At 41.8% G+C, this 27545-nt stretch overlaps 1 pseudogene; it reads left to right on the top strand.

Moving 5' to 3' along the window:
- The first annotated feature begins 4717 nt into the window (after positions 1 to 4717).
- On the top strand, positions 4718 to 6339 carry LOC117367916 (annotated as a pseudogene).
- Positions 6340 to 27545: the final 21206 nt, after the last annotated feature.

Here is a 27545-nt window from a genome sequence, read left to right on the forward strand (position 1 = left end):
AAGCCCCACCCCTCTCTCCTCAGAGCAGCTGTGTTAGGCAGGAAATCCCTAGGGAAATAACTCAGGTTTCTCCTAGGCTGGTAATGAGCATACCTCCCAGCCCTAGGACTCCACTTCTCCATAAGAGTCCTCTCAGGTTTTCTAGGGTACCTGTCCTGAGATGGCGCCCTCTGCTGGATGTATCTATGTTCCTGCCTCTCCTGCTCTACCTCACTGTCTGAGGGGTAGTCAGCCAAAACCAAACTTTTACTTTTAACCTGGTCAGCCCTTCTGACCAGGGACCGTGTTTTGCTTTTATCTCATACAGGGACAAAGCTGGCCACAGGTTTGTCACAAGACCCATAGGGCACTGGGGGCTAGGTAGAAAGCAAAAGAGATGGCAAGGGCACAGCCGGAAATGGAAAAATGGCACTACCATTTGAAGTTTCTTTTTAAAGTTTAAAGTTGCCGCGGCGGCATCTCTCACGATCGCTGCCTGCATTGGAAGCTTTCTCCGACGCAGGGGCGGCTCATGAGAGGAGCACAGCGACTTTAAACTTTTAAAATAAACTTCAAATGGTAGTGCCGTTTTTCGTTGATGGAGGTCTGTGCGAGCAGGGAGGCGGTGTGGGGCCGTTTATTTTTAATTTTGAAGGTGGCGCGAGCTGGAGCAAGTCTGTCCTGGGCCCACCTCTGCCCTCCGCTGACAGCCGGCTCCCTCAAAGCCCTCTTCCTGCCGGCGGGGACCGCCAGGGCCTGGGTACGGCGGGGAAGGATCTGTAGCGTGGCTTAAAAATTCAGTTTTTCAGGTAATTGCAAGTGTTCCCGATCCCTTTCTAACAACTTCATTTTTTAGTTCAAAGCCGACGCCGCAGCTCCTCTCTCGATCCCCGCCTGGTGCGGTTCGAGAGAGGAGCCGTGGCGGCGGCTTGAGCATAAGCCCGATCTGACTTGGGTATATCTTGAGGACTGAGTGAGAACCCTGCACAATGTAGCTTCATGGTGTGTTCCCTAGTCTTTGCGCATTTTGAAAAAGTGAGCAGTCGATTCACGTTTAGCCATTTTCCCCCATTCAGTATTTCATAGCCCGATGCGTGGTAAGCGCGCATGCGCACTCTTGTGGCCACATCGCGACGGATCACGGAACATGGCTTTAGAGTGCGCATGTGCGCTTACCATTTTATTATTATAGATGGTGGTTTGAGGACAAAATGTAATCAATGAACCTTTGGTAGCATGAGATAGAATCATACTGTCACCACTACATATAAAGCTAGACCTGATGAAACAATTTGTAAAGGCTTTGAATAAAGACAGTTCATGCATCGAATACATAGCGCATATGTTACTTGGATTTAACATGGAAAAACTGAAAGCAGGAATTTTCGATGGTCCACAGATCAGACAACTTATAAATGACCCACATTTCATAGCATCAATGAATGAAATCGAATCGTGTGCCTGGTCTTCATTTGTTCCTGTTGTGAAACACTTTCTTGGCAACAAGAAGGCAGACAATATACACAATTAGTAGAGGATATGCTCTTTCATTTCAACAGGCTTGGCTGTTACATGAGTGTTAAAGTCCATTATCTGCACAGTCACTTAGTTCAAGTTCAAGTTCACTTTATTTTTGATGAATCGCCTATTTAAAACATTCTAAGCGATGTACAGTTAAAAACAGATTATAAGAGAACATATAGTCATATTAGTAATACATTAATAACAGCTAAATAAATATTTGTTAAATAATTACATAAAACATAAAAGATCTCTATATATAATGTTAAAAACAAACATGAAAAGAGGGAAAGGGGGGAAAAAGTTACAAATTTTTCTCTTGATGGAGGAAAAAAACATATATTAGGGGAAAAAACAAAGGGAGGGGGAAGAAAAGAGAAGAAAAGGGAAAAAAAGAAGAGAAAAAAAAAAAAAGAGATTAATTAATCGATAAAGGCATCATTGAATAAGAAAGTTTTTAAAAGTTTTTTAAAGGAGACAAGATCTCTATCCTTTCTAATAAAAAGAGGCAGAGTGTTCCAGAGTTGGGGAGCTAAAACTGAGAACATATCGTTTCTCCTTGTTCCCACAATTTTTAAGGAAGGGACCAATAATAATTCTTGTTGTGACGATCGAAGAGATCGATTTGAATGATATGGAATAATCATTCTAGATATAAATTGAGGGGTATTATATAGTAGAACCTTAAAGACTAGAAATGCTATTTTAAACGTTATTCGATGATTAATAGGTAGCCAGTGTGACTTAATAAGAAGGGGTGTTACGTGGTCGTATTTTTTTGCTTTATGTATAAGTTTTATGGCAGTATTTTGGATTAATTGGAGTCTTTTCTTTTCTTTTTGGGAAATATTATATATATTATATATATATTAGATTGCTTTCCAGAGAACCTTGGTGACTTAAGTGAAGAGCAAGGTGAAAGATTTCACCAAGACATAAAAACAATGGAAGCCAGTTACCAAGGAAGATGGGATGCACACATAATGCCAGACTATTGTTGGAATCTTATGCGGGATTGTCCTGGCAGATCCCACTCTTGGAAGTCTTACAAAAGGAGCTTCTTGTGTGTCAAATGACTGGAAAGTTTGTATCATAAACTTGTGCTTTTGGTGTGAAATAAGTAGATTTTCATGTTGTACACATTTCTTTTAATTTTTAATATGTTTCCTTCATGGTTAAAAGGTTAATTTAAACACTACATTAAAATATCCTGATATTTTAATGGGCGAGCAGAACGAGGAGTGGTATATGGCACATGTTCTGTATCTCAAAAACTAGAGCTGATAGGAGAAAACTGGTACCATTTTTGGAATCAGGTTTCAAGTTTCAAGTTTATTAGGATTTTATATACCGCCTATCAAGATTATCTAAGCGGTTTTACAATCAGGTACTCCAGCATTTTCCCTCTCTGTCCCGGTGGGCTCACAATCTAGCTAACGTACCTGGGGCTATGGAGGACTGAGTGACTTGCCCAGGGTCACAAGGAGCAGCGCGGGGTTTTGAACCCACAACCAGAAGCAGGTCTAACATTTGAGGCACTAAAATGGGTGTTGGCCAATGTAACTAGACCTCTCTGTGGTAAAATAACATACCTAAAATAACCCATCTTAAGGGGGCAAGTTATCATTATGGGCTACCTTTAAGACAAGTTATATTTCTATCAACCCATGTTGTTATTATCTAGATCTCATTGCATAAAATGGGGTCTGTGCTAAAATACAGAAAGGGATTGGGACTTGTATGCTGCCTTTTTGTAGTTTTATGACCACACTCAAAGCACACTCAAGTAGTTTTATGACCACACTCAAAGCACACTCAAGTAGTTTTATGACCACACTAATAGACACGTCAAGCATTTTCCCGATCGGCCCCAGTGGGCTCACAATCTATCTAATGTGCCTGGGGCAGTGGAGGATTAAGGGGCAAATTCTATATGAAGCGGCCAAAAGTTAGGCAGCGTTCAGCGCAATTCAAGCACAATTGGGTGCTGTTTAGTGAATCGCGCTAAGCGGCACCTATTTGGGCACCTGGTTTGGAGGCACCCAATAAATAGGCCAGCTCTAGGCACAACTAAAACGTAGGCACCCATGCGAGCGCTTAAGCACGCTTAAGAGCAGCGATTCTGTAACAAGGCGCCTAACACGAAGCCACGCCCACGCTTAACATGCATAGCGCCTATTTTTTTTAAGGCCGCCTACATTTTTAGAGGCGCCTTGTTACAGAATCACTCTTTCTTGATAGGCGCCTATGTTTCAATTAGTGCTGACTAAAAAGCTTAATTGAGCTTGTTATTCAATTTAGATAGGCGCCTATCTAGTTGGGCACCTACCATTAGGCGACGGTTACAGAATTTGGGCCTAAGTGACTTGCCCAAGGTCACAAGGAGAAGTGTAGGGTTTGAACCCACAATCTAGTGATAAAATAATATGTTTTAACAGCCCATGTTGATAACACCCTCCCCCCCCTTAATGGCAATCAACATTGATAACTACGCCTCAAATTCTTGAAATTAAACCAGCATCTCCATTTTTTTCTAATATGATGTCTCTTATATATAACTCAATGAATGCAAATTATAAAAAACCCCAACAAATAAAAGCCAAAAACCAAGGAAAATTCCATTTAAAAATGTAAAAAAGGAAAAAAAAAATGTTGGCCTCTTGGCTACATAACTGTGATTAGATTGCACCCAGAATCTGTATTGATCACAGCTTTTAGCAAAGTTGTCATTAAGTTGAAAAATGCATAAGGGAACCTGGAACACCAGGGTTAATGCCACATCCCAGCATCACTCAAATAGCTGAATTTCCTTTAATGGCCTCAGCCTTTTCGTATAAAAAGTCAGCATGCATTTAAAAGAGAGCTTTGTGGGTTGAGATAAATTTTTAATAAGCCATGTATATACTGAAATTGTTTGAGATTGATGCAAACTCAATAATTCACTTAGAAAGCTGTGACTAATAAATGAGAGGTTTTTGTCCTTTGCCACCTTAGAAAAGAAAAGCTGTGGAACTAAAGAGGGAAAAAGTTTAAGCATTAGGAGAGTTAACACAAGAAATGTAGGCAGAAAGATGCAGAAATATTTCCTGTAGTTTTGGGTACCATAGACTTGATTGGCTTCCCATCCATTTCTGAATACAATTCAAACTCCTTTAACTGACCTACAAGTACACTCACTCAGCTGCCCCTCACTATCTCTCTTCGCTTATCTCCCACTATGTTCTCCCCCTGCCATGAGTTCCGCTCAGCTGGTAAGTCCCTCCTATCCGTGCCCTTCTCTTCAACTCCCAACTCCAGACTATGTCCCTTCTACCTTGCTGCGCTATATGCTTGGAACAAGCTGCCCGAACCCCTACGGTGGGCTCAGTCTCTGGCAGTGTTTAAGGCCCAGTTAAAAGCCCTCCTCTTCAAGAGTGCTTTCGACTCCTAACTCCTCTCACCTTGGGTTCTGCATCCCCAACCCTATATGCTATGTCTGTCTGTCCAAGTTAGATTGTAAGCTCTTCTGATCAGGGACCATCTACGAATGTCAAAATATACAACACTGCGTACACCTTTCATCGCTATATAAATGATAAGTCGTAGTAGTAGTAGTAGTAAAAAGAATTTCCAAGCATGTTTGTATAAGTTATGAGTTTTATATTTTCTCCTTATGAGCTCCAGAAGGAAGCTGTCTTTGACATAATGCAAGCACTACAGTGAGCTTAGCAGTAAATGTGACAAGCTGAGATCATACTCCCTGGTCTAAGAGTCAATTTCATTCTGTCAAAGTATGCGCAAAACTAACCTATTTGGAAACCTAGTTGAAAGGCAATGAGGCTATACTGCAGGTTCCGTGAGCTAAGAACTCTAGATAAAAGCACAGTTAAAAGAAATACACCTTTTAAAAGTCATACGAAAGATGTCATTTGTCTTGGAACAGATGGTGTAGGAAAGTAAGCATTCCTTTCCCGAAATTGAGGAAGTTTACCTCCAGAACAGTGTCTCTCAAACCTTTTTTTAGCTCCGTCACACTAAATGGAGCAAATGTTTTTCGTGGCATATTATAATCGAAATGATAAAATTGCAAAACCAGCAAAAAATTAAATTTGAGATTTATTTAAAGGTCTTTAAGTTATTTATGGGCAATTGTAACAATGGTGAGACTAAAGTAGTTAGAATAGAATTGCTATTCAATGTGATGGATGTGCTTGTTTTTGAGCGCAAATTAGCTCAAAATGTGTCTTGATAGTTGACAAGCAAACATACATTTCATCATCCACCATCTGAAGTTGTTTTCTTTTTTTCGATTTAATTTCTGTCAGAGCTGAAAAGTGAGGCATTAGTAAACAAACCCAAAATTGAGGTTGTAGATGGGAAGTATGCCTTCAAACTCAAGTACAATCTGAAAGATAAGAAAGCTTTGCTGAGACTCTTGGACAAGCATGATCAGCGAGGTCGGGGGGGGGGGGGGGGTCCTTTTGGAAGACATTGAGGAAGGATTACCCCAATGCACAGAAAGCCATCAAGGCACTAGGGGACCAGATTGTATTTGTTACCCATCCAAACAAGAAGAAAATTATTTTCTACAATGACAAGAGCTGCCAGTTTATTGTGGATGAAGAGTTCCATAAGCTTTGGAGGAGCATTCCTGTGGATTCCATGGATGAAGAGAAAATTGAGGACTATTTGAAGAGGCAGGGTATCTCCTCCATGCAGGAATCAGGACCAAAGAAAATTCTTCCTATCCAGAAGAGGAAGAAACCTGCCTCCCAAAAGAAGCATAAATTTAAGATACTCAATGATTACTTGGCAGGAATATTGAACTATTACTCGGATGTGACTCCTGGCAAACAGTGAGCTTTTTCTTGACTAAGGAGCAGAAGCCTTGTTTTATGCAGGAATCTTTCCATTGGATTTCTCAGGACTTGGCTGCACAATGACAGTGGCGGGTTCGCTCTCTCTGCAGCTGTAAAGATAATTTTCTTTACAGAGTGGGTGAAGATATTTTTGTTACATTTAATTGGCTGTTTTACTGTGATACTGTGAGCTATGAAAGCAACTTCTCTCTCTCTAAAGGTTAAAAAAAAAAAGTCACCCCAGGTCAGAATGTTCCTTTTGATTTGGTTAGCATTTGTAACTGTGCAGCATTCTCTCTTGTTTCTTTAAAAAAAATTTGCAGATACATTTGAACACAATATTTCATTTGTACATTTCCCCCCAAAACACAAATTTATAATAAAATCATTATATAAAAAAAAAAGAGCTGAAAATCCAAGTTCACAAAGAAGAAGATCCAAACGGTAACAAAACCTTGATTGCTTTGTTGCTCAAGTTAGGATAACTATTGTATAAAAAATAAAAAAAATCACTTGCTATTACATTTCAAGGACTAATCATGTCAAAGAATGATGTTTGTCTGGGTGATTGCATTCTAACACATACAGACGCTCAGCATTGACAGACTCTTGTGTATATGATGTATGTACACGAGGGAATTTTTTAAAATAAAGTAATATGAACTAACACAGCCACCATACCATTTCACTAAAAATAAAGTAAAATTCTGGAATCTCTCTCAGCACACCCAGAATCTCTTTGGGGCACATTACTGTGCTGTAGCACACAATTTGAGTGACACTGCTCTAGAAGGAACTCTTAAATGCCTACTAAAGGCCAGACAGGAAATGAGATCACCCAAGGGGGCACAGCCAGCCATCCTCCCTATTCTGCTGCTGCTGTTTTCCTTAACCAGCAGCAGTGGCAGTAAACAGGGATGTCCGCGGGTGCTCACTCTGGCATTGTACAGCTTCTGGCCGGCTCCCCTGCTCCAAGCCGTGGGCGTCAGCTCCTCGTGCGATCTGTGGCTGCATCGGAAGCGTTCCCTCTGATGTCACAATAGCAGAGAGAAGGCTTCCGATGCAGCTGCGGATCACGTGAGGTGTAGATGCCTGCGGCTTTCAGCAAGGGAACCGGCCAGACATGCTGGGTAGGGAAGAGAAATGCTGCTGCACAAGGAAGGGGAGGGGAGGGTAGAAATTCTGCAAAGGCAAGGGGGGAGACATACTGCTGCTGTTCAGGGAAGGGGGAGGGTAGAAATGCTGCACAGGGAAAGGTAGAAATACTGTACAGGCAAGGGTGGGGGAGAAATGCTGCAAAGGCAAGGGGGGAGACATGCTGCTGCTGCATAGGGAAGGAGGGGAGGGTAGAAATGCTGCAAAGGCAAAGGGGGAGACATGCTGCTGCTGCACAGGGAAGGGGGAGAAGATAGAAATGCTGCACAGGAAATGGGAGGGTAGAAATACTGCACAGGCAAGGGGGGAGAAATGCTGCAAAGGCAAGGGGGGAGACATGCTACTGATGCTGCACAGGGAAGGGAGGGAGAAATGCTACACAGGCAAGGGGGAGAGAAATGCTGCTGCTGCACAGGCAAGGGGGGAGAAATGCCACTGCTGCAAAGGGAAGGGGGGGGGAGAAAGGCTGCTGCTGCACAGGGAAGGGGGGAGAATTGCTGCTGCTGCACAGGCAAGGGGGGGAAGAGAAATGCTACTGTTGCAGCACCCAATTGGGGAAAGAGAGGGAAGGAGAGAGAAGGAAGACAAGGGAGAGGAACCAGAGATATCAAGTCCATGGGAGGGCGGGAAAGGAAAAAAGGAAAGGAGATACCAGACCATGGAGGGGGAGGAAGAAATGCTATGGTATGGGGGAGGGAAGGGAAGGAGATAGAGATATCACACCATGGTGTAGAGTGGGAAGGAAGGAAGGAAAGGAGAAGAGAAAGAGAGAGATGCCAAAGCATAGGGGAGGGGGTGGAGACAGAAAAATGGAATTGGGGGTGAACTGAAATTAATCATGTGCAAAGAAGAGAAGGGATCCCGGATATACAGTTTATTGAAGGGACATAGAAAGAGGGAAGATGCCATATGGAAAAGAGAGAGAGGGTGGACAGTAGATGGAAGGGGCAGAGAGAGTATGGGCAGTAGATGGAAGGGGTAGAGAGAGAGGGCAGATGTTGCATGGAAGGGACAGAGGACAAATGATTTATAGAAAGAAGAGAGCAAAGAGAAGATGATTAAAGCAGAAACGATAAAAGGTAGAAAGATTTTTTTGTTGCTTTACTTAGAATCAAGTAGTATTGTAACTGTATTGATAAAAGTTTATAAATAGGAAATGGAAATAAAGCAATTTTTTGGACTAAATCCCTCTCCTCAGGACAGGATACCATAACAGCAGTATACTGTACTGTTCTGAAGAAAGATTTGGCTCTGAAAGCTAATTGAAAAATGGATTAGTCCAATAAAATGGTATTTTCTTATTTCTCATTATTTGTTTTATTTTTATTTGTTAATTTGTAAAGTGGTGATTGTTATGTATTAGTTTTTTCAAATTTACATCTACTGTTTTTATATTTTGCACAGTATTAGGGGACATGTGTCACTGTTTTTGTGGTGTTGTGGTATTGCATTGTATGCAAAGTCTGGTTTCTTGACGGTTCAGTTTAACTTTTGTCTACATATTTCTATTTTTAGTTTGTGATTATTCATATTGGGTGAGGGTGTATCTCTGTTCTGTGTGCATGAAAAGGACATAGTTTTCAGTTGGCATTGACTACAGGATCAATTGACTGTGTGGGATCTGGCTTGTTTAGTTTTACAATGTATGTGTTGGTGTTCTAGTGCTCACTTGTAGTGTTTAAGATGCTGCCTTTTCCTAGGTACACTCTTGTTGTGCGATATGTGGATTGTTACTAAAAATCATATTTTTTATATAGATGGGGGGGTGTGTCAAAAAATGATGGGCCCCAGGTATCACATATGCTAGGTACAAGAACAAACACTTTCAACAATGGTGATGATAATGTCCAATAATATTAAGTAAGAACAGCAAAGGCTATAAATTCAATCAAAAAAATGAAGGAAAAGGCCTCAGAAAGGGCCCTCCCACCTCAACCAAATGGTTTTTCAAAGAAGTGGTCGAGCGGTCACGTCACTGGCAAAAAACCTTCAATCACGTGTTAAAGCCTTATGCTGTGTTCTACGCTAATGAAAATTAAGTGATAGAAGAAAAATTCTCTACTTATCTTCGTTGATCGGTGTACCGAGAATTTTTCTTCTATCACTTAATTTTCATTAGCGAAGTAGAACACAGCATAAGGCTTTAACACATATTGAAGGTTTTTTGCCAGTGACGTGACCGTTCGACCACTTCTTTGAAAAACCATTTGGTTGAGGTGGGAGGGCCCTTTCTGAGGCCTTTTCCTTCATTTTTTTTGATTGAATTTATAGCCTATGCTGTTCTCACTTAATATTATTGGACATTATCATCATCATTGTTGAAAGTGTTTGTTCTTGTACATATTATGTTTTCATCAAATCTGGGTTAGCAGTGGCTACATATGCTAGGTACGCCACTGGGCAAAGGGAAAGATAGTTTGAGATTTTGCATGGTCCTAACAAAGCCCAATCTTTGAAAGTTCCAGGAAAGAGGTGCAAGTGAAGAGCATATACCAAATAGAATCTTGAAAGTTAAACAAGAACATTTGAAGAGTATCCTAGAAGATATCGGAAGCCAATGAAGTTTGGTGAATAGTGGAGTTACATGTTCGAATTTAACCTTGCCGAAAATCAACCTAGCTGCAGTATTCTGAATTAACTGGAGCCTCTGCAGACTAGTATGGGTTAGATTTAAAAAATTGAATTACAATAATCTAACTGAGAAAGGATGATGGATTGAACTAGAACAGAGAAATGCTGCTGGTAAAAACAGGACCTGACTATCCTCAGCATGTGAAGGCTGAAAACGCATTTTGTTCACTAAAGAGTTGATTTGTTCATTAAATGAGAGGGAAGAGTCAACAATGACACCCAGGATTTCAGAAGAAAAGTCAGTTTGCAGAGAAATACCTGACAGCAAGGAAACAGAAGAGGGAAGGTGATCTAATTTTGGGCAGAGCCATAAAAGTTTAGTTTTGGCTTCATTTAATTTCATTTGAACAGAGAATGCTCAAGCTTGTAGTTTTGTTATACACTGAATTATGTCTGAAACCAGATTAGAAAGGTTCGGGTCTAGATATAATGTAACTTAATACATTTTTTTGACTAGCTTTTGAAGGTCAGAACCCTCTTTCTTAGATCATGGAAATGGAAGTATCCTTGTATGACAACTTGCTAATGAAGTAAACATGGTTTGTTTTCTTAACAGTACAGATGAAGTATATTATTCCCCTGTCAGATAAATGGTGTAACAAGTGTGTCTTAATAATTATCTCAATGTTTTATTTTGTTGGGATAGGAACTGTCACCTGTGCAAGTTAGTGCTGGTACCAGGTGCAAAACCTGTTGTGGCCTCACCAACCATAACAGAAATGGACATAACTTGAAGAATATATATTTTTTGTCATAGAAAAATAAAGGCAGATAAAGACCATATAGCCTATCCAGCCTGCCCATTCATGCCATCTGTTATCCCTTCCTCTCCTTCAGAGATCTTGTGTATTTGTTCCAAACTTGATTGAATTCATATCCAGTCTTCGTCTTTCCCAACTCGACTGGGAGGCCATTCCACAAATTCATTCCCATTACATGAAGAAGCTTTTCCTCTGATTACTCTTGAGTCTGTCCCCTTTCACCTTCATCCTGTGCCTCCTCGATCCAGAGCTTCCTTTCCTCTGAAAGAGATGCACCTTTTCATAGTATCCTTTGGAAATTAGGCATGCTTTGCTTCTCATTTTCATCTTTTGCACTTATCTTTTGTGAACTGCATAGAACTTAATGGCAATTGCACTATAGAAATGAGTTTTTATGTTATGTTATGTGCATTTATGCCATAAAGGTATTTAAGTGTCTCTATCATATTGCCCCTCTCCCATCTTTTTTCCAAAGTATATACAGTATATTGAGATCTTTATGAGGAATACTGCTGACCATTTTAATAGCTGCCCTCTGTTCACATCTTTTTCAAGGTCTTTGTTTCTAGTCCTGTCTGTCTTTGTGAATCTTTGTCTGGCCCTTCAAAGCATAACAGCAGCAATACTGGGTCAGACCAGTGTCCATCTAGCCCAGTGGCCAATCTAGATCATCGTACCTCGCAGAAAACCAAATATAGCAACATTCCATGCTACTGATCCATGGCAAGCAGTGGCTTCCCCCATATCTGTCTCAATAGCAGACAATGGACTTTTCCTCCAGGAACGTGTACAAACCTTTCTTAAACCACAAAAAGTATGTGGTGGCACAAAAACAAGACAGCCACCAGTTTGCCACCTGTAAACAATGTAAACAGACTTCAGTTCAGCGTCAAACCCACTACACCACTTCAAGAACCCTTCAGCCTGCAGGAGTCAAGCCATACTGGTGGGGATCTCTTAATCATCCAGAAATGTGTCTAATCTATTCTTAATCAACTTTTCCATGAGTTTACTCACTATTGATGTGAGACTCACCAGTCTATAATTTTCAGCTTCTGACCTACCTCCCTTTTTGTGGAGCAGGATAACATTGGTAGTTTTCCAGTCCAGGGGTACTTTTCCTTTGCTTACGGAAAGATTGAAGAGCACGGCCAACGGCTCTGCCAGGACATCACTCAATTCTCAAAGTACTCTAGAGTGTAGATTGTCCGGGCCCATAGCTTTGTTTACCTTTATTTTTGATAGCTCATGGTAGACTTCGCTTGCAATAAATTCCATGTCCCGGAATGGGTCTTCCGACCCCCCCTTGTCTGTAGCTGAGGACCGGATCCTGGCGCTTCACAGGTGAAGACTGAGCAGAAGTAGTTATTGAATATTTCTGCTTTGTCTGCATCCGAGTATGTAAAGTTGCCGTCAGGTTTCTTTAGGTGCCCAATACCGCTTGTGTTCTTCTTCCTGTCGCTAATGTATTTAAAAAAGGATTTCTCCCCTTTCTTTACCTGCCTAGCTATGTTTTCTTCCATCCGGAGTTTAGCCTCTCTGACTGTCGTTTTAACTTTTCTGGATTTAGCCATTTCTTTAGCTTCCGGTTGCTGTGATTGTTTGTAGGTAACAAACGCTTTTTTTTTTTTTTTGCTTTACTAGTTCTGAGATCTCTGCGGAGAACCACTGTGGTCTGTTGTTCCTGTGTCGTTTGCTCATGGTTTTTATGTATATGTTGGTTGCTTCTTGCAGGGTAGATTTCAGAGTCGACCATAGTTCCTCTACATTGTCCGTTGTGCTTTGGTTTTGCAGCACTTTGTAGATGTAGTCCCCCATGCCCTGAAAGTTAGTTCCTTTAAAATTTAGTACCTTAGTCCAGTGATTCCCAACCCTGTCCTGGAGGAACACCAGGCCAATCGGGTTTTCAGGCTAGTCCTAATGAATATGCATGAGAGAGATTTGCATATGATGGAAGTGATAGGCATGCAAATTTGCTTCATGCATATTCATTAGGGCTAGCCTGAAAACCCAATTGGCCTGGTGTTCCTCCAGGACAGGGTTGGGAACCACTGCCTTAGTCGATGTATTTGACCTAGTGGTTCCTTTCTTGAGGTTCCTTTCTTGTGATCGCTGGATGCCAAGGTGTTTCCCACCGATACCTCTGTGACACTGTCACCATTGGTGAGCAGTAGGTCCAGGATTGCCTGATCCCTGGTGGGTTCCAATACCATCTGCTTGAGGCATGCTCCTCGCATGGAGGCTAGTATCCTCTTGCTGCTGCTGGTTGTAGCGGAAGGTTTGTTCCAATCCACATTGGGCATATTGAAGTCTCCCACCACACTATATCTCCATGCAGTGTGATGGTCTCAATGTCTTCAATTAGTTCATCATCTGCTTGCTCCTTTTGTCTAGGCGGTCTGTATACAACACCAAGATACAGGCATTTGTTATTGCCCCTGGCAAGGTTCACCCAGAGGGACTCTCCCGTATACTTGATGTCTGTGATTTTAGTAACTTTGATGTCTTCTCTAATGTACAGAGCTACCCCTCCTCCTGATTTGCCCTCTCTGTCTCGACGGAGTAAGTTATATTATGGTATGACCATATCCCATCCGTGGGACTCCGAGAACCATGTTTCTGATATCGCCACTACATCAAGGTCGGTGTTTCTCATTTCAGTTTCCAGTTCTAGTATTTTGTTGTCTAAGCTAGGGGCATTAGCATACATGGCTGTCCATTCTTTCTTTTTGTATGGAGTGTTTTCTGACTGAAATAGTTTGTCCCCTTCAATCTTGCCTTTGTCATCCTTACTATTGCCTCGGTCTCCTTCAGTGTCCAAGCGATTTCTCCCCCCCTGACCTCTTGTCCATGCGAGTTTTCCCCACTGACCCCAAGATGGAGTCTCCATCTCTCCCTTTGTCCCCCACTCTAATGACTTGATTGCTTACCTCAGATACTAAATCTCTGTCTTACGCTCTGCCTTCTTCCCTCCCTCTGTCCCCTTTAGTATTCGCGCGATTCCTTACCTCCGAGTTACTTACCCAACTTGTGTGAGGGTGGGTCCCCTCCCCCGGCTCACCTAGTTTAGAGCGTGTCAGGTGGCAGGGTCTGCTTTGGGGGTAGGGCAGGGAGGAGTCTGCAGTGGCGGTGGTTTCAGTGGGGGGCAGGGAGCAAGCAGGGAGAAATCCCAGGCGTCAGCCAGCCTGCGTACCCCCAACAGGCTGCCTGCGTACTCCCTGGGGTATGTGTACTGCAGGTTGAGAAACACTGTGTTAGAATACATTTGGTTGATTAGTGTGCACAAAATTGTTTTAATGCATGTTAACTAATGAATTAACATGTGTAAAGCCAGTTTTTGCTCATTACAAAGGACTGATGTGTGTTCCAAATTGTCATTAACACGAATGTGTGAAATGATCCTAAAAGTCTGCAAACTGGGAAAATAAATTCTAAAATCTGAAAATAAACTGAAAGATAACTGCAAGACCTTAGCAAAAGGTTAGTAAAAATGTCTCTTAATGCAGATTTTTTTTTTTTTTTTTAATTTCATTGCACTATATATCCTAATTTTAACAGCCAGGGTAACATTGAAGTAAAACCATCTGTGCTGTTTTTACCTCAGCCTACTTTATCCTGAAATGGGTCTGGGAATAGAAAGTTTGGCAGATTGCCTTACATTTTATTTTTATTGATATATTTATTGCTGGACACTTGATATACCGCTACCTCACGGGTGCTTCAAAGCCATTTGCAAATCAAGATGAGTGGCTGATGACAAAGACAGTGCTAACTTTAAAATATATGGGTAGCAAGAAAAGGAATGAACGAATAGCACAACAATAAAGAACCTCAGCCTATTAAACACATAACTGCAAAACAAAAGGTAGGGAAGGGTATAAAGGTTGGGGAGAGATTAGGGGGGAGACCTGCTAACATAGAAGTTACTTAGTTGAAAGCTTGCATAAAAAGCCAGAGCTTCAGGGTAGAGAATGACACGGTGACGGATAACAGCGGGAAACAATCCCATGTCATTCTTTAGTGCCTATGTCAACCTTCTACACCAGCATTCTTCAATGCAAGGCTTGAGGATCAGTGGCTGTGTCCATTCATATTCTGATTCTTATGTGATCCAAGTATAGGATAATGAAGCCATTATGACATCACTGATGTGTTTGGCTCTTAGGCATTGGTGGAAGGAGGCATTATGACATCACAATATCTGCTCTGGATACCAGAGACTGTAATACTCCAATTCTTCCCTTTCTCCTTAAAGAATGACATGGAGATGGTTTCCCACGGTTATCCGTGGGAACGGTGATGGGTTCTGTCACTGTGTCATTCCCTACTTCAGGGAAGACTTACTTTTTGGATCAAGGGGTTCAGACAGAGCGGAAGGTTATTGGCAGAGAATTACATAAAGCAGGAGCAATGCAAGCGGAAAGCAGTAGAATGACAGCTGTTCAACCAGATTTTATTGATGGAAGGAATCAACAACAAAGTGATATTGGATGATCTCAGTGAGCAGACAGGAATAGTCAACAAGGACAAATAAAAAAAAAGGGCGATCCCGATAATAAGCCTGGTATGCAAGCAAAAGAAGTTAAAATTGAATCCCCAAATTGACCAGAAACCGGTACTGATCCTTCAGAAGAGGGCTAACATGATCTGGTCTCTTTGCTCCACAAATCAATTTACTGCTGTGTTTTGTACTAACGGAAGACATTTGAGCAAATGTAGGGGCAAACCAGCAAGGAGTGAGTTACAATAGCCTTGGCAATTCCGGGCCTCGAGAGCCATAGGCAGGTCAGGTTTTCAACATATTCACAATAAATATGCATGGGATAGATTTGCATCTCAAGGAGGAGATCATGCAAATCCATTTCATACATATTCATTGTGGATATCCTGAAAGCCTGACCTGCCTGTGGCTCTCGAGGACCAGAATTGCCTACCCCTGGTCTAGATGGTGCAGGTAGATGCAGGACTGACTGACAGTGATCTGGGCCTCTGGGCACTAAGGGACTGATTCTATAAACAGTACCTATATTGATAGGTGCCTAGGAACTGGCACCTACCACTTCTCAGTCCAAGTTAGGTGCCATTTATAGAATTGCACCTGGTAGTATCTAATTCCACCAGTAGGCGTCAAACTTAGGCATCAGTATATTAGGCCAGGGTTTTTATTTGGGCCTACAAACTGGTGCTTAAGTTATTCCATGCCCAAACTCTGCCCCTAACCATGCCTACTTTTCGGATAGGCACCAGTAGGCACCTCAGTGTAAACGTCTACATAGCACCTACTGAGTTATGCACCTATCTGAAAATTAATTTTTTTAATTGTATTTTAATGGCGCTGCTCACTTAACCGATAAAAAAATTAAGTTGAACCGATAAAAAAATTAAGTTAGGTGCCTAAATCGGCTAAGCGCACTGATCTCAGCGCCTAGCTGTAGGTGTCTTTTATAGAATCAGGCCCCAAGTGTCACTGGCCCTTAACCACCTCTCAAACATAATGAAACTAAACAGAAGCTAGGGGAGAGTAGGCTAGGGCAATGCTGTGGACTCTCAGGCACTGCCCTATTGCCGGCCCACTTTAGAAGCATCTGGAAGACCTTATCATCTAGAAGAGGCCTAAGTTATCTACTTTTGAAGAGAGCAAATAATAATTTTGAACATTCTGAGAAACCTGTGGATCAAAGGATAATGAATCATCAAGGAACACCACTAAAGTCTGAACTGTGAGGTTTTTTTTTTTTTTTTGGTTTTTTTTTAACGGAATTGGTATCCTGAGAATAGCTGGACAAGAAGGAATAGGAGATTTGTGATGAGGTTGCTGAAAAGCCTCTGATTTAGCTGGATTCAAAATGAATTTGCTAGTTTTTACCCATCGGTGTGGTCAGGAATTTTGGCCTGCCAGCTCTTTTATTCAGAATGCTGTTCAGAATCCCACCGTGGTTACAGAGTGATTACATGAAGAAATTAAGGGGCATCATCTGGATAGATTAAACACCAAACACTTGGGGTTAATGAAGCTCTGCTTTCTCCAAGGCTATCTGGGCAAATTAGCATATACAGAAATTAACTAGTGGTTACAGTCAAATGATCTCATGATAAGAGCACATTAAAAATGGATTCTACATGTAACAAGGGAACAAGCATTTTTGGATTATGTCCTTTGGTTTAATAAATGCTCTGAGAGATTTTCAGCAAAGAGTTTGTGCTGTCAAAATTAATTTATGAAAAGGTAGCTTTATTTTGGTTTTGTTTGTTTTTAGATATAATATGAACTCCAGTAAAATTTGAAATAAACAAAAATATTTCAGAAATTTCACATACATAATCATTTCTTATTCTTTTTGGGTTCTAGTGCCCTTTTTCGGGACAGAGTTTCCAAGTAAGTGGGAACCATAATGAGTCTATCTGCAACTATTTGGAAGCGGTGGGGGGAGGGGAGAGGACTTATCCCCCTTTCAATCTACTTCAGTTATTTCAGTTCCAGTCTTTGGCTGGAATCCACATTCTGTGTCGCACTCCAGAACTTGGTATGTGTGCACCCTGAGTCTGACCCCTAGGTGTCACCTTTCTACAACAGCTGAGACACCCAGTTCATATTCCCCCACCTCTCTTTTTCAGGTGCTTTGAACATTGCTTTTGACCATCACCAGCTATGATTGACCAGAGCAATGGGCTGGATTTGGGATTGTGGCTGACTCCATAGAGAATTACAGTTCTCTAAAATATCAAATAAGGAGTACAGAGATTATAAGGATAAAGATTATTATAGAAGACAGGTGTGGAAAAGGCCTTTAGAGGTCACTTAGCATATCCTGGATTATGTCTCTGGCAGATATTCAACTACTGCACTTTTTCCACCTCCAATCACGGAGCAGTGCGGGACCAGGCAGGAAGCGCAAAGGTTGCGCTCCTGTGTTGTACGCCACTCTGCAATGAGAAAGACAGCCATCCAGCAGGAGACCATGCTGGATTACTGCAAATTAAAGAAAGGTACTGGGAGGGCTGTGGGCTGCTTCAGGTTGTGGGCTTCGGGCTTCCCAGCACCAGATACACCTATGTGTAGAGGAGGAAAAAAACCAAGAAAAAAAAAATTCTGAATCAAATTTTTTTTTTCTTGGTTTTTCCTTCTCTACATGTAGGTGCATCTTATGGTCTGGTGCATCTTATAGACCTTGAAAACAAATAGGAGCTTGACTCGGTTTACATAAGACTTCAATAAACAGGGAAATCAGTTTAACTAATGTGAATTACTAAACATAAGACAATTAACACTCCTTAGTACCATTTCCCCCAAACTGTTGAAATAGCATTGTTTTCATCCATTTATGAAAAATCTGGAGAGAGAAAATAGTTCTAATATAACTAGGAATTTAATTCCAAATCGTTATAAACCTACACCAAGTTAAATGTTGCCGTCCTTAAAAGCAAAGGAGCAGGCAGCCAGCCCATTTTCATCTTTTGCCATTTACTGTGTTGTTTACTGGAATTTTAGTTTTATTTGGGCTTTTGTAGTCATTTTGATTTTATGGGAGCAATGTCGTTAAGTGTGTCCTTTCAAGGAGAAAAGAAGAGAAGTGCTGAAAGAACAAGCATCGAGAAATGGGAGGGGACCAGAAGATAGTCCCAAGTATCCTACAAGGATAGCGTCATTCCAGAGAGATTTCCAACCTGGGAAGAAACACACTAGATAAGGACTCTAAGGACTCGGAGAACCCCGAAGAAACTTAGAAGGATCTGATAGAGTAGCTTCCCTCTGGGGAAAGGGGCCCACAGAAAGTCTAAAGCTGCAAAAGGATTTTTGTTAGGAATGTTTATCAAGAAGAAAGTCCATGAGGAAATCTACTGGAGACCAAGGGGCCCTTTTACTGAGTTGCATTAAAAAATTGCAATTACCACAGCTTAAAGCAGCAGCTGCAAATTTAACAAAGCACCTAGTGGGGGGTGTAATTAGTATTTCCCTATTTAAGTCTCATGCTCATACTCCCATTAATGCACGTGAAAATACTACAAAGAATGTTACAGCATTTTGTGGTAAATAACCTGTTTGTGCATGCTATGGCATGGAATTTATTTTTTTACATATTTTTTCTGGAGGGGGCGTGTTGGAGGTGGAGCATGGGCTTGGACATGGGCTTTAGTGCAGTGGTTTCAAACTCAAACCCTTTGTAGGGCCACATTTTGGATTTGTAGGTACTTGGAGGGCCTCTGAAAAATAGTTAATGTCTTATTAAAGAAATGACAATTTTGCATGAGGTAAAACTCTTTATAGTTTATAAATCTTTTGGCTAAGTCCACCATTATCCCGCCTATGGAGGCACCTTGCAATGCTTAATGCCACTGTAGGTGTGGTTAACATCGGAAGTGGCATTAGGCATTGTACGGTATGATTGTTGTGAAAGGCAGGCCTTTAAAACCCCGGCCTACTTTTCACATAGCCATGATTCTGCAAACAGCACTGATGCAAACAGCACTGATGGCCTCTTTTTAGGCCACTGCCGATAACAGTGCTGTTAACAGAATCCGGGCCATAATTCATAGATAAAACAATATTAAAACACAAAAAACCAATATGTCAACATCCTAGATGTTTAAATGCACTCAATATCTGAGCAGCAGATGTCCAAGTTTTGCTCAGCTGGAACTCAGAATATTTTAGTAGACGAATCTCCCAAAGCCACAATAAATTTATCAACTGTCAAATTAACCTTTGAATGGAAATTTAAGATCTCTCTCTTTCTGGCCACAGAGTAGGAGACAGATGCTTGTTTAATTAATATACAGGATGAGAGTTAAACCAATACTCATACTAAGGGGTACCTCTATACCTGAAAAACTTTGTTATTCGCATCATAGCGCAATAATGAACCCCAAGCATGTGCATCTTGCCTGCATTTTAAAATGAAATGTTCAAAATCTGTATTAAAATGAATAAGCTAAATTAATTAAAAACTAAAAGGTAAGAACCAAAACTTAAGAACTGACTCAAATGATAATCACAAAAGCTAGAAAAATAATAAAACCCTCCTCTGTCTTTATTTGCTTTTCATTTTCTTGCTCCCATGTTGACATTCCCACTCCTTTACTAAACACGTAGTATGGGTTTTAGCACCGGCAGCAGCGGAGATTGCTCCGACGCTCATAGGAATTCTATGAGCGTCGAAGCTGTTACCGCCACTGCCGGAGCTAAAACCTGTGCTAAGCGTTAGTAAAAAGAGGGGGATAATGAATTAAAAAAACCCACAACAAAAACAAATTAAAAATTTGCTGGCTGAACATCTGTAATTTGTCCCCCCCTTTTACAAAACTGTGATAGCGGTTTTTGGCGCAGGCCGGTGCGCTAAATGCTCTGCGCTGTTCCCGACACTCATAGAGTTCCTATGAGCATCGGGCGCAGCACAGAGCATTCAGAGCTTAACTCCGCTATATTAGGTTTTGTAAAAGGGAGGAGGGGAGGGTTATTTATATTTATTTAAAAGATTTCTTACCCACACAATTAACATATAGTCAAAATTAAGACATACTGGACAATGCTATATAAAATCCTGCATAAAAATCGTCATACCGGGTCAGAGCAATGGTCCATCTAGTCCAGTATCCTCCTTCTAACAATTACCAATCCAGGTAACAACTATCTTGCAGAATCCCAAATAGCAGCACAATTCCATGCTATTGAACACAGGGCAAGCAGAGGCTTCCCTCGTGTCTATCTCAATAGCAGACTAGGCATTAATCAGTGGCATTGTAAGGATGGGGGGGCAGTTCGCTCCCGGGCGCCGGCACCTGTCCTCCTCTCTGCACCTGCTCCTGCCCAACTCCCCCCTGCCGCACGCATACACCCCTTTCCTTCCCTCGTAGCTCTTTAATTTTCCCAGCATGAGCAGTATCACAAACTTGCTGCCCATCTCGGAGTCGGCTCTCTCTATCACTTCCGGGTCCCGAGCCTAGGAAGCGACGTCAGAGGGAGAGCCGACATGATGCAGGCAGCAAGTTAGTGATATTGCTCACGCTGGGAAAATTAAATAGGCATGGGAGAAGAGAAGGGGGACACGTGTGACAGGGGGAGTCAGGAAGGAGCGGGGGAGGGACGCCACTGCCCCTCGTTATGCCACTGGCACTAATCCTCCATGAACTTGCCCAAATCTTTTTTAAACCTAGCTACGCTAGCCACTGTAACCACAACCTCTGGCAGCGAGTTCCAGAGCTGAACTATCAGTTGAGTGAAAAAGTATTTCCTTCTATTCATTTAAAAAATATTACCATGTACCCTCACTGAGTGTCCTTTAGTGGTCCTTTTATCAAGCTGCGGTAGGGGTTTAACGTGTGTAATACCGCGCGCTGCGCTAGCCGCTAATGCCTGCATTGAGCAGGCATTAGTTTTTTAGCCGGCCGCGGGGGTTAGCGTGTGATGAAATGTCCGACACGCTAACTCCGCTAGCGTGGCTTGATAAAAGGACCCCTTAGTCTTTGTACTTTTTGAAAGAGTAAAAAAGAAATGATTCATTTTTACCCATTCTACATCACTCAGGAATTTGTAGATCGTTACATTACTAATCTAAAATGTACTGTCTTCTTATTGCCATAAAACTCTGTTAGTCATCAGACCTCTAACATTGAAATGCTTGAGAGAACAGCACTGTTTTTAGTTCTTTCTTAATTCCTTCATACTTTGCATAGATATCAACTTCAAAGACAACATATTCCATAATGTAGGTCCTATAACTTAGAAAATGGAAGGCTGGTATTCTAACCTAAAAACACAAAAGGAAGGTACATCTATCTAATCTGCCTAACATAGAAACATAGAAAGATGATGGCAGAAAAGGGCTATAGCCCATCAAGTCTGCCCACTCTACTGTCCCACCCCATTAAGTCAGAGTGCTGCTTGACCCACGTGGATGTCCCATTTATTCTTAAAGTCAAGCACGCTAGTGGCCTTGATCACCTGCACCGGTAGTTTGTTCCAGTGATCCACCACCCTTTCTGTAAAGAAATACTTCCTGGTGTCACCACCAAATCTCCCTCCTCTGAGTTTGAGCCGGTGCCCCCATGTGACTGAAGGTCCCTTAGGAAAGAATATGTCGTTTTCCACCTCGACACGACCTGTGACGTACTTAAATGTCTCAATCATGTCACCCCTCTCCCTGCGCTCTTCTAGAGAGTAGAGCTGCAACTTGCCCAGTCTTTCCTCGTATGAGAGACCCTTGAGTCCAGAGACCATCCTAGTGGCCATTCGCTGGACTGACTCAGCTCGAAGTACATCTTTACGGTAATGTGGCCTCCAGAACTGCACACAGTACTCCAGATGAGGTCTCACCATGGTTCTGTACAGTGGCATTATGACTTCAGGTTTACGGCTGACGAAGCTTCTATTGATACATCCCATCATCCTCCTTGCCTTGGATGAGGCCTTCTCTACTTGTTTGGCAGCCTTCATGTCATCTACTGTTCCTTCTTCTCCCCCAGAGACACAACGTAGTTGTTCCAAGCTTTCTTGAATTCAGATACACTTTTTGGCCTAGATTCTGTAAAGGGCGCCTAACTTTAGGCGTCTAACAATGCGGACGTCCATCAATGTAGTCATCCAAATATTATGGATAATAAGCCCAATTAATGACTTTAACGAGCATTAATTGGAACGTAGACGTCTAAATGCTGGACGTGATTCTAGAAATAGATGTCCACAATTTCGTGGATGCCCAGCAGGAAAAGCTGCGCCTAAAAAGTGGGCGTGGTGTGGCTTCAACTTGGACGTCCATTTACTGAATCATATGCCGCTCGGCGCTCAGAGTACTTAAAGGAAATGGCGACCGAGCTGCACGAAACCCAAGTTTGATCTTCTTTAATGCTATTAATCCTGCCCTTTCACAATAAAACCACCAATCAGGTGGATTCTGATGTCATCCAAAGCCCTGGGGTGGTCCGGGCAATGCGCAACTGTTACATCAGGGCTAGTTGATTGTGACTTATCACTTAGACCAGTTAGTATAATGCTGACCACTCAATCCTGGCAATAAACCCATGCAAACTCTCTGTATTGAGCTTATGTACCCTGTACAGAGGGGTGGGTTTAGTAACGTTATAGAAGATCAGACTTGGGCATCGTGTAGCTCAGTCGCCATTTCCTGGAAGTACTCTGATCGCCCTGATAATCTTTTCAGTGGTTTAATTGTGTAGTACAGATGTGCTATCCCTGATGCAGCACAATTGCAAAACTAGGATTCCACTGTTGGGTGAGAGATTTCTGGAGTGTGCGTCTGCCTTCGAGGATTCTGTCGACACAGTAAAATCATGGAAGGTCTTTGCCTCCTCAGCGTGGGATTGTGAACTTGTGCTCTGGCATGAGCTGATCAACTTCTGCCGGACTTGCAGCCAGAGCAGGACTACTACAGAAATTCAGCTAAGTCTGGGTTTTACTACACTTACACTTTGAGGTGTACAATTTAGGGCTTGACTCTGCTTCCAATGTAGTGGATTGACTGATTAGCCATGCTATGACTTTGGCACGAACACAGTGACTGAGTGACTTTAAAGAATTGACATACTGAAGGTCTCAAGTGGAGTTTTTAAAAAAATCTATGAAGCCAAATTGAGGTTTTTTTCCTCTGCTTTTTCTGTGTGTGTGCACATATGTGAAGGATTGTAGCATTGGCGTGTGTCAGTCTTCTCATACTGGTGCTAGCACATTTTTTGCTTTTGTTTTTGATATTATAAGTGTGTTACCCTAATTGGGAGAGTGGTAGGATTAGATAAAGTTTGTCCCCATGTCATTCTCTATTCTAGACTACCTTTACCTTCACCTAAGTCTTTAATACATAGGGTGTTTGACTATACCAGTGTCTCTCAAACTGTGTGCCACGGTACAGTGGTGTGCCCCAAAGCGATTCCAGGTGTGCCATGAGAGATTCCAGAATTGTACTTTAGTTTTTTACTGATACCACCTTTACATTCTCTAATGGAAAAAGTCCCCGTCTTCTGTGTCCAGTTGTTTCCCCTCAATTGTTTTGCTGAATACTGAATTGCTGAATGTTCCAATATTCAGATTATTTTTTTTTCACCCTTTATCTTTTATTCAAATAATGTTTTCTCCTAGGCAATTTAGGCCCTCTTTTACAAAGGCGCACTAAGAGCTCCTTTTACTAAGGTGCGCTATAGCGTTTTTAGCGCACGCACAAGATTAGCGCGCGCTAGCTGAAAAATTACTGCCTGCTTAAAAGGAGGCGGTAGCGGCTAGCGTATGGGCAAAAACCGCTAGCGCACCTTTGTAAAAGGAGCCCTAAGCGTTTTAGCATGGATTTAGTGCACGCTGAATCAACGCGTGTGCTTACCGCTAATGCATCCATAGGGTAACATGCACGCATTAGCGTTTAGCACGTGTTAAAAAGCTTAGTGCACCTTTGTAAAAGAGGGGGTTAGTTAGATTGTGAGCCTGGTTGGGACACTAAGGGAAGTTAATGCGCCTAATGTTCTAGTTTTTGTAAACCGCTGTATTGATCTATCTAGTGTACCTGGGGCAATGAGGGGATTAAGTGACTTGCCCAGGATCAAAAGGAGCAGTGAGGGATTTGAACCCACAACCTCAGGGTGCTAAGGCTGTAGCTCTAACCACTGCACCACACACTCCCTATATACAAGCGGTACATCAAATGCAATATAATTCAATACAATTTTTGTATCAAACACTCCAATTGAGTTAACCCATTCTTGTGAGTTGTTCCTGTCTACTGTTTAGCCTAAGATTCAGTTTTGGAAGTTTGCAGCATTGTTCTTCCTCCTGAGGAAGCAAACGGTGAAACACGAAATCGAGTAGAGGAAGAGCACAGCTTACAGTAGATTTTGGACTGCTGAATTAATTAAAGTAGATTTACCGATATGGGTTGGAGATTTGAAACGACTGTGTTTAGATATTTGTGAATAGGATTTGTCAACAAAAGAAAAAGGAAACATTTCTAAGATAATATTTTCACTTATTTGGAATATCTGGGACAATGGACTGAATGAGCTATGGAAAAGTTTAAGATAAGTTAAAAAAATTTTTCATATCATCCCTTTTGTGGAGGATAGGAAGGGATGTTTTATGTGCTTGTTACCAGTCCGTTGCCAGAATTCATGGTAAACAAACTTGCACTGAGCACCATTATTATATATTAGTTATATAATAATGGATATATTATATAGGTGATCATCTTCGGTGTATATTCCATTGAATACAATTTCAACATATGTCTTTTTGACATCTGATTCTAATAGCCACCAGGTTGAGATATTCTGCAACACTTTCACTCAGCTCTTACCTAGCATTAGAGTTATTTAGGGGAATTTTGTCTAAAGATATTTCAACAGGTAAAACTTCTAGACTAGTAAAAATGTAAAGTGATATAAAAATGAAAAGATTAATTTGGGATCAAGAATAGTACCGAAGAAGTAAGGAAGGGAGAACAGAACGAAGAGGCATACAAACTGATTTTGAGGGGATGACACTTTAAGCATTTTCTCTTGCAGTCTTCTGTTTCCTTGTGGGGATTTGACTCTTTTGTTCTTTGGCACTGAAAATCTTCGGAAACACAACTACTGCCACCTACTCAGCGCGCAGCATGCAGACGTTAGAGAGAAAGCAGGCCAAGCTCTTAAAATGCTCCTTATTGATTGCTGCACATTGCCGTCTATTCCAGCGCTCAATGTGCAGCTCAGGCAAATGTTTGCGATCAAGGGAAGTAAAAAGCAGCAAATTAGTCCCCTGGGGTATTTATTTGATGGCGTGTGTCTCCTGCTAAAAGAAAATCATTATGTCACAATTAGAAAGAAAAAAAAAAAATATGCAGGCATGAAGCCATTACATCTTTAGTTACTTCAGCTTTCATATTAAATGGCAAAGCTTTTAAACTATCCCCTGTATCCCCTCTCCCACTCCCCTCCACCCCCTACTGCAGCCCAGCCCATGAATAGTACATAGCTGGTTATGGGCTGTTGCTAAGCAAATAAGGAGATCTGTCCCATAGAAGAACATGCAGCTACTTCCCTACTTCACAGACACACCTCTGTCAGGAGCAGATGGCTGGAAAAATGGAAGAGATGATCTTTCCTTTCTCAAGCTTCTTTCAAATAAACCCCCCCCCCCCCCCAATTATAGCATCTGTTGTCTGTCCATCTGTCGACTTCTACACGTTTGTGGTGCACATGGACGGCTAGGAGAGGACATTTGGGCAGTGCAACTACTTTTGGTATGCCGCTGGAAGCTCCCAGCCTCTGCCTTTGAAGACGGACTTGTTCCTGCAGTGGCACAGTTTCAAGCACTGGTGGATGCTTCCTGATGCCCTCCCTTCCCCACCTCATGAAGATGGACCAATAACTGAAGCAGCAGAGCTTCGAGTGCCAGCATACATCCACAGCATCCAGAAGTGAGGATGAGGCCACAGCAACAGACTGCAAAGAACACCAGGACTCAGAGGGACGTCATAGCGTCAATGTCTGCATATACGTGAAGGCATCCAATGCAGCCTTCGAGCTTGGGGAGGTTCATGGGGGGTGGGGCTGGGGGAGGAATGGGGTGGAGCCAGAGGTGGAATAGGGTGGGACTGGGGGGGTCAAAACAGGGCGGGGCCAGACATCCTCTTTATTCAAAAGGAAATCTGGGAACCCTACTCTTCTTTCTTCTTGGAATGCAAAGTCTTCTTGGAATGCAAAGTCTTCTTTCTTCTTGGAATGCAAAGTCTCCTCAATTTTTCTCCTGGTGAATCACTCCAGGTCTCGCCCTTTTCCCTTGGTCTGGGGCCACCTTTTCTTCCCCGCCAAGCTGAAACACTCCACTGCTTGCTTTTTTGACAAATTCACTCAGACTAAACCAGAGTGGTTGGATGTGTTCTGAGGATTGTGTTGAGAACCCCTTTGCTAGGCACACAGCCACACTTACATACTCATTTAACAAAACACTTTTTGTACAAAGTTAAATCATGCAATTTTCAATTTGTTTCTATTCTACTCTGTTTTCTATATAAAGTGCAGTGGTAAGTGAAGAATTTAAGTGAACGGATAGATACAACAACAATCAGTTTCAACTACTGAAGAGAAAGAAGAAAGTGGGAGAACTTTGTGGAGGAAAAAGTGACAGTAATAGGCAACCAAGAACAAAGGAAAGAGTAAAAGCGATTTGAAAATGAACAGATACGTGCCCAGAAGCTTTTGGATATGATATAAACACACAATTAGCTTACTAAAATGCATTAACCGTACTGACTTCTAGGAGCTACAGTGCCTATGAAGGAAAATGGATTCTTTATAGGACAAAATACTCTTTTTTTCTAATAATATTATAAAGCAAATTAATAATTAAGGAAAAGGCCATCCAAGAATATTGGCGTAAGTGAAAATGAAAATATCACACTAGCAAAATAATACATCATCATCCATAGAGGTAGTTTGAAAGTGTGCTGATGGCAGCAGGCCTTTGCTATATGAGTAGCAACTCACTGTTAGAACATAAGAGTTGCCATACTGGGACAGACCAAAGGTCCATCAAGATCAGTATCCTGTTTCCAACAGTGGCCAATCCAGGTCACAAGTGTCTGGCAAGATCCAAGGAGTAAAACAGATTTTATGCTGCTTATCCTAGAAATAAGCAGTGGGTTTCCCCGAGTCCATCTTATTAATGACTTATGGACTTTTCTTT

Source organism: Geotrypetes seraphini, chromosome 10, assembly GCF_902459505.1.
Source record: "Geotrypetes seraphini chromosome 10, aGeoSer1.1, whole genome shotgun sequence".
Classification (NCBI taxonomy): domain Eukaryota; kingdom Metazoa; phylum Chordata; class Amphibia; order Gymnophiona; family Dermophiidae; genus Geotrypetes; species Geotrypetes seraphini.